This window comes from Clytia hemisphaerica, unplaced genomic scaffold, assembly GCF_902728285.1.
Source record: "Clytia hemisphaerica strain Z4C2 unplaced genomic scaffold, Clytia hemisphaerica genome assembly, whole genome shotgun sequence".
NCBI classification, from domain to species: domain Eukaryota; kingdom Metazoa; phylum Cnidaria; class Hydrozoa; order Leptothecata; family Clytiidae; genus Clytia; species Clytia hemisphaerica.
This window is the reverse complement of record NW_027104353.1, coordinates 589,593-597,269: the sequence shown is the minus strand read 5'-3', so window position 1 is coordinate 597,269 and position 7,677 is coordinate 589,593. Positions and strand designations below refer to the sequence as shown.

At 41.6% G+C, this 7,677-nt stretch overlaps 1 protein-coding gene across 5 annotated transcripts in view; it reads left to right on the top strand.

Annotated features, from left to right (window-relative positions):
• Positions 1-217: 217 nt before the first annotated feature.
• The window catches only part of LOC136818053 (uncharacterized), a 32,077-nt gene continuing 24,617 nt past the window's right edge, over positions 218-7,677 (top strand). For all 5 annotated transcript variants that reach the window (XM_067074419.1, XM_067074417.1, XM_067074418.1 and 2 more), the window contains exon 1: positions 218-329. The gene's annotated coding sequence lies outside the window, so the exon portion shown is untranslated. The remainder of the gene's footprint in view (positions 330-7,677) is intronic.

The window sequence follows — 7,677 nt, the reverse complement described above, 5'->3', positions numbered from 1 at the left end:
TGAAAAAGTCGCATAACCTCATGTCCATCACTTTATCCACTCGACCACGGCAACTGGGGTCATATGCAAATCTTTTAATATTTATAATACATTCTACCGTGAGCCTATCAACAGCTATATAGAACGGTTAAAGTCACGGTAGGCCAAAAATAAAGTTCCGTGGTAGTATCCACTTCGTTATTTTTATTCTCGAGAAAACGAAAGTGGACTTCATTTTGCAAGCAAAGCAAAAAAGTGCAAAAACGAAAAAAGTCACAACTGACAAACAAACAAGAAATATCATCAAGAAAACTTATGTAGATGTAATCAATATTCAATGATGAACTAAGGTGATTTAAATTGATACTTATATTCGTGAGTAGACTAGAGGGCTCTTAGAAGACAATCTTGGTTGTCAGGTTTTTTTTCAGTTTCTTTCTTACAGTCTCATGCAATTTTTCTTATTTCGAACAACAAAACTAATGGAATTCCATGGATAGCCAGAGTGTCAGACGTGATGTCTAGCCTCGGTTCAACAAGTTTTCACAACACTTATACAAACGCCTGATCACGCCTGACAGGCTAGCTCTAAACCAGACCCGATCAGTCGAACTAATCGAACCGATTTTTTAATCGAACTAATCGAACCCGATCGAACCTAATCGAACGATTAGAGTTCGATTAATCGAACTAATCGAACTTTCAGATTTTCCTTAAAATTGTGAGTGTTCGATTAAGTTCGAGTTTGTTCGATTAGTTCGATCAACATATAGTTCGATTAGTTCGATTAGATTTAATGGTTCGATTAGTTCGACCAAGATATAGTTCGATTAATTCGATTTGATCGCCTTAAAATGACGTCACAGCCAGTGAAAGTAGGGCGTTTAGCATAGAATTGGGAAGTAAGCCACAGTAGCCGAACGGTCTATCGACCCTAGTTCACCAACCACTAGTCCGTTATGCTTCATATTTGGACCACACCTTCCTTAAGGTGTGGCCCGACCCCATCCGGGTGTTCCGGACTTTTCAGACCCCTCTGGAACTCCCCGGCAAACCTCCGGAACTCGCGACTTTCTGCAAGCTTTGGGGGCTCCTGCAAGGCCCCCAAAGGCCGGCGAAAGTCCGGAACGAATCCGGAAAACCGTTAATGCCAACTTTTTAAATCTCCGGTTTTAAGGGCACGCCTGAAGCCGGACGGCCTTCCTTAATGTTCTGATGGGTTGGGATGGACGCAAGGCATCAGTCCCGACCCATACGACCCCCGGTAGCCCGGTCCTGACCCGGACAGGGCCGTCCAGCGGGTCAAAATGGCGATTTTTGGGCATGCGGAAATCCCTTTAAAGCGAGACCCCCGGGACCTCCCAGACATCCAAACCAGTCGATATGCAAAGCATGTGTGCCACCCTTTTCGGCCCAGGTCCGGGGGACCGTTTGGGGACCCCCGTTCGGTGTCCGGGAGGCCCCGAAATCGGTGCACGGAGCGAGCCAGAACGATTTTTGCCGGCTTTTGACGATACTTTGAGGAACTTTGAAGGACCCCCAATGGTGCAGGGGTCTACCCTCACATCCCCCCTGACCGGTGGGCACTGGTCGGACTCCCCAGACCCCCAGGGGCCGTGCGCGGCGGTACCGTTTTTATCCAATTTTCGCAAATTTTCAAGCCTTTCCAAGCTTTTCCAAGCCTTTTGAAGGCTTCCGATGACTGATGGAGGGTGCTGGTCATGAGGGAGAGCAAGGCAGAGGGCATCCGAAAGGATGCGAAGGGCTGTGGTAGGCTGTGGAGGCCTGTAGAGGCCAAATTTGGTCTAACCGGGCGGGGCAGGTACCCAAAGGAGGTCATTTTTACCAATTTTTGCCGGCTTTTCACGACACATTGAGGTACTTTGAAGCACCCCAACCGGTGCAGGAGAGTACCTTCACACTCCCCCTGACCATTTGGCACCAATGGAACTCCCGGGAACCGCTGCCAGGACCCCCAGGGCCGGTCCACGGTGGTACCCAAATGAAGTCGTTTTTTCCAATTTTGACCAATTTTCGCCATTTTTCCAATTTTTGCCGGCCTTTGACGACACTTTGAGGAACTTTGAAGCACCCCAACCGGTGCAGAGGAGTACCTTCACATCCCCCATAGCCGGTTGACATCAATGGAACTCCCGGGAACGCCTGCCGGGACCCCCAGGGCCGGTCCACGGTGGTACCCGAAGGCGGCCGAATTTTGCTGGTGAGAAAGGGGTGTAACATTCTCAATTGAGTAGGTCGTTTTTGGCAATTTTTGCCGGCTTTTGACGGCACTTTGAGGAACTTTGAAGGACCCCAACTGATGCAAACGTGTACTCTCACATCCCCCTTGACCAGTGAGCACCGATCCGACCCCCCGGCACACCGTCCGGGACCCCCAGGGGCCGTCCGCGGTGGTACCGTAAGGAGTTCATTTTTTTTCAAATTTTGACCAATTTTCACCAAGTTTCAAGCCTTTCCAATCCTTCTAAAGGCTTCGGATGACTGATGGAAGGTGCTGGCTTTGAGGGAGAGCAAGGCAGAGGGTATCCGAAGGGGTCCGAAAGCCTATGGGGGGCTGTGGAGAGCTGTAGAGGCCTCAATCGGTCCGACCGGGGAAATTAGCCTAATCAGCCTGACTGACCAGCCGGTCCCGCCGTGAACTTTGTCTGACTGCTTAGTCGGCCTTGAGCAAGGTATAAATAGCCAGAAAATGCACTCCAGGCATGCTCCACGTCCATACCAGGATGAAAGCACCCGTTCTCGTCAGATCACGGAAGTTAAGCATCGTCGGGCCGGGATAATCACTTGTCAAGTTGTCAAACCAATCGAACTTAGTAGAACTAATCAAACTAATGAATTGGCAAGTTATCGAACTAATCGAACTAGTCGCTAGTTTAACTTATCGCACTAATCGAACCTAATCGAACTAATCGAACCCAACACTGGCCAAGTTGCGGAACTAATCGAACTAATCCGTAGTAAACCAATCGAACTAATCGAAATTAATAGAACTAATCGAACTAATCACCTGACGACTCATCGAACTAATCGAACTCGAGTTTTATCAAAAATTGTGAGTGTTCGATTAGGTTCGATTAAGTTCGATAATCGAACTCTAATCGTTCGATTAGGTTCGATCGGGTTCGATTAGTTCGATTAAAAAATCGGTTCGATTAGTTCGACTGATCGGGTCTGGTCTAAAGCTCTAAAACAGCAGATCTCCAGTTTTCAGATTTTCAGAGATTCAGAGAGCAGAGCATGGCCGCCGAAATCTGCATAGGGATCTCAAGGGCAGAGATTGCTCACTTTTCAAGGGCAGGGGCAAAATTTTGATAATATCTACAGTTCATTGAAAACTGGCTATATTTAACCTGTTTTTCTGGCTTTTTTTGTGGTGGGAAACGGATCAGGCAGAGACCTAACACTCTTCATAAAAAAATTACGGGAAACGCATATTGCTGATATAATAAGTAAACCCCTTACTCTCATCTTTCAAGCTTCGCTGAAGCAATCAAAAATTCCAGATGACTGGCGCAAAGCAACCATTACTCCGCTATATAAAGGCAACAACAAAAGCAGATCAAACCCTGAAAGCTACCGCCCTGTGAGCCTAACGTCTGTACTATGTAAAACACTCGAACACATAATTCACAGTCACATAATCAACCATTTAGAGCAGCAAAACATCCTCACTGACCGACAACATGGATTTAGAAAGAAACGATCCTGTGAGACACAATTAGTAAAAACTGTTAATGATCTAGTCAAGATATTGAATGAAAAAGGGCAAACTGATGCTATACTTTTGGACTTCAGTAAAGCTTTCGACAAAGTTTGTCACCGCAAGTTACTTTTAAAGCTAAGCTTCTATGGAATCAAAAACAACTTGTTGACTTGGATAGAGGATTTTCTCAGTAACCGAACCCAAAAAGTACTCGTTAGAGGCGTAGAATCACCAGAGGGAAAAGTAACATCCGGAGTCCCACAAGGATCGGTACTGGGACCCCTGCTGTTTTTAGTATATATAAATGACATATCATTAGCAGTCACATCCTCAGAGATAAGTCTTTTTGCTGATGACGCTCTACTTTACAAATCAATCAAAGATGCCAGAGATCTGCAAAATGACATGAACCACCTTACCCAATGGGAAAAGGACTGGTCCATGGAGTTTAATGCTGACAAATGTAAAGTCCTGCGATTTACAAATAAACACAAAAAAACTGAAGAAACATATTCAATCCATGGCTACAATCTCGAATTGGTAAAATCAGCTAAATATCTAGGAGTGATCTTGGATAGCAAATTAACATTCAACAAACATATCACAACAACGTCTGCAAAGGCTCATAACTGTCGACATTTTTTGCAACGAAATCTTCGAATGTGTGACAAGGAAGTTAAACTCCAATGCTACAAAACCTTTGTACGACCCATAATCGAATATGCATCAATAGTATGGGACCCAGTAGGAAATCTAAAACTCAATCGACACATAGAGTCTGTACAACGAAAATCAGCTAGATGGATTTCTAATCAATGGCAACGAGAAGCCTCTCCAACTAGTATGATTAAGAACCTTGACCTGCAAACATTGGAGCAGAGGCGTACAGTCAAGCGCTTAACATCTCTCTACCAGTTTCACCATGGAATCAAGTTCATGCCTCCTAATACCATTAAACCTCAGAGATGCAATGATCTTCGATTTCAGCCAATCCAAGGTGCAATTCAACGGTATACCTACTCCTTCTACCCATACACAATCAAAGAATGGAATATGCTTTCAGCTGGTCTGGTTAATGCTGAGTCGTTAGATATATTTAATGATAAATTAGTGGCCTTCCTCAAATAGATTATTTTCTTAAGTTTGCTTCAAATCTCAGTGTTAATTAATCTTGTCTTGTCTTATCAAGTTTTCAAAATTCTTTCAGTGATGCGTGATTCAATTCAACCTTGCAATCTAATTTATTTCAATTTATCTTATGTTTTACATATTAGTTAATAAAATGTTTTTACTCAGAATTGTTTTTATCCTTCACATATTTTTATCGTTCACATTTTTAGCCTTTTAGTTTGTTTTCAATGTCAATACAGCCATGTAGCTCTTTTTGGTAACCAATTAAATTCCTCAGTAATCTAAGTTCTTTTTTCTGCAATATTCAATTACCTCTTAATCCAAAGTGGTTGCCTTTTTATTAAATTCTAGATTTTATTATATTTAGATAGATTTTATTTTATTACCATTTTATTTTACATTCAGGAAATTGTACGTATGTACCCTCTGAATTATTGAATAGAAATAGAAAGAAATAGAAATATTTGGACTTTGTACCCTATGCTGCACTCAAGCACTTGGGCCAAAATCCCGCAAAGGCGGAACAAAAATCAGTTTTTTGAAGTTTGCAAAAAAACGCCACATAGGAGATCTTTCAAATTCAGTATGTGAAAATAGTGCAGTAAAATATCTATTTTTCCTTTATTTTGCAAAAGTTCTTGTAATGAAAATAAAGGGATAATGATAATTGAATACTATCCATTGATGATCCACGGCACTATCGTAAAGCTAGAATCGCTTCGCGCACTCTTCGCTCGAGAAAATGATTGACAAATTGAAGTTTTTCATCCCGCGGTGCGTGCCGCGCTGGAGTTCGGGCGCTCTGCGAGAGTTCTCGGCTCAATCCTCGGACCGCACTAAAATGGTAGACTGAGCTGTGATAGATCATTTCGATGGAAGTTGTTGGAATGTTTACAAGGCTCTTGACAGAATTTACAAGCCATCAACATTGATAAAATTACACACATTTCCTCAGAAACTTTTAAAAGTATCTGCCATTATGACTTTCTTGAAGCCGTTCCGAAATTAACCAATCGGGTTAGGTATCGGAATTCCTATGGGAGTTCTTTTCCGAGATTTGTAAAATAGCTAAATCGGCAAAAAAACTTTTCCCGGGGGTTTGAGGAATAAACAGAACTGTTATCGTTTGTTTTTTTTAACCATCTATTTAAATTTGCGCTCAAAAATACTTAAATAAATAAGTTAATAATATTCAATATACTATTTGTATCTCTCAGAAAATAAACACTTACAGAACGACATAGTTTATCATTTGAAATACCCCCGTGTTTGGACCATTCTATCGTGGGCGCAAAATAGGGCGGAAACTTAGTAGCACCCTCAGTGCAAGATTGCCGCCTTATCTTTATTCGCCCGCGCGAAAACGCGAGCTAATAATTTTTTTCTCGCGCGATCAAGGGGAAAAGGAAAGTGATCGATATTCTTTGAAGGAAAAACGTCAGAAACAAACCCAAAGACCAAAAGATGTATTTTGTTGTTGAGAATCGATCCTGTGAAAATGAAAAAATTTCTGCTATGCATTTTTTTCGGAACGCTGAAAAACTCTAATTTCGATCTTCCTTACCTTAAAGAGGTTGCGAGATTTGGGCTAGCGAGGCAAAAATCGCTAAAAAGCTGGCAAAATCGTAATCCTCAAAAATCGTTCCAGCCTCACTGATGATGACAGTGACGTTATAAATTTTGTTAGATCTGACAAATTGATGTTTGTAAGTGCACTTTATAGTTTTGATTCCCATTGAAGAATCATATTCTGGTTTTCATGTTATTAGATGCTGTTTTAGAGCTTTAGAGCTACACTGTCAGGCAGTTAGTCACACTAGCGTCCCGCCGAAATGCGTATCAAAGATTAATGCTGCGAAAGGGCTATATCGTTTACTTGACTCTCAAGCAAAAAAATACGCCGCAAAACTTCTAAAGGGATTCATGAAAAAATAATCCGGCGCTTTCTAATGAAATTGGACCGGATAGGCTATCTCCCGGAAATTTTGCCGGACCTTAAACAATGACCCATTTACATGTGCGGAATTGTTTTTACTTTAGCGTATAAACAAGGCTTTAAAAATCGAAGCTCTGTCTCGGGAATTGAATGACAAATTTTGGTTGGTTGATTTTGGCTGCTGCACGTTTTATTTTGTTTCCAAATTCAAGTTTTAATTAATATTGTCTTGCGAACTTGATTCAGGTAACTCTCATCCTTGTTGTTGAAATGTATCCTGTAGATGACTGATGTTGTTTTTTCTAAAAGCTTAATTTCCTAGTGTGACTAACTGTCAGGGGGGGGGGCAGAGTTTTAAGTTGGAAATTTTCCTTTGGGGCAACCATGATATGCTCTGAAAACTGACGAGCATCTAAAAACATGAAAACCAGAACATGGTTCTTCAATGGGAATCAAAACTATAAAGCACTTACAAACATCAATATGTCAGATCTACCGTCAACTGCTTTAACTTGGGACAATTGGTCGAAACATGGGACTGTTTGATATCTGGCCTGTATGTATTTTCACTTACTGTTAAAATCTCTTTGACAACAAATTTGTTTTAATTAAATAACTCCACCAAGTTTATCAATAATACTTTCTGTCATAACATGTCACAATAACTTTCACTGATAGCGCGCCCTTTTTAACCCTTTTTTTCATTCAAAATGACCAGATGCCATGGCATGGACCAGGGGTTTAGGTACCCCCTAAGAAAATAGGTACCCCCTGAATTTTAGGTACCCCCAAACAACAGACGTTAATAGGTACCCCCTGTGATTGGTACCCCCTGTGACTTGAGTATATGTCAAGAAATGAAAAAATTGTATATTTTTACAATTAAAAAGAATAATGATAGTTAGAT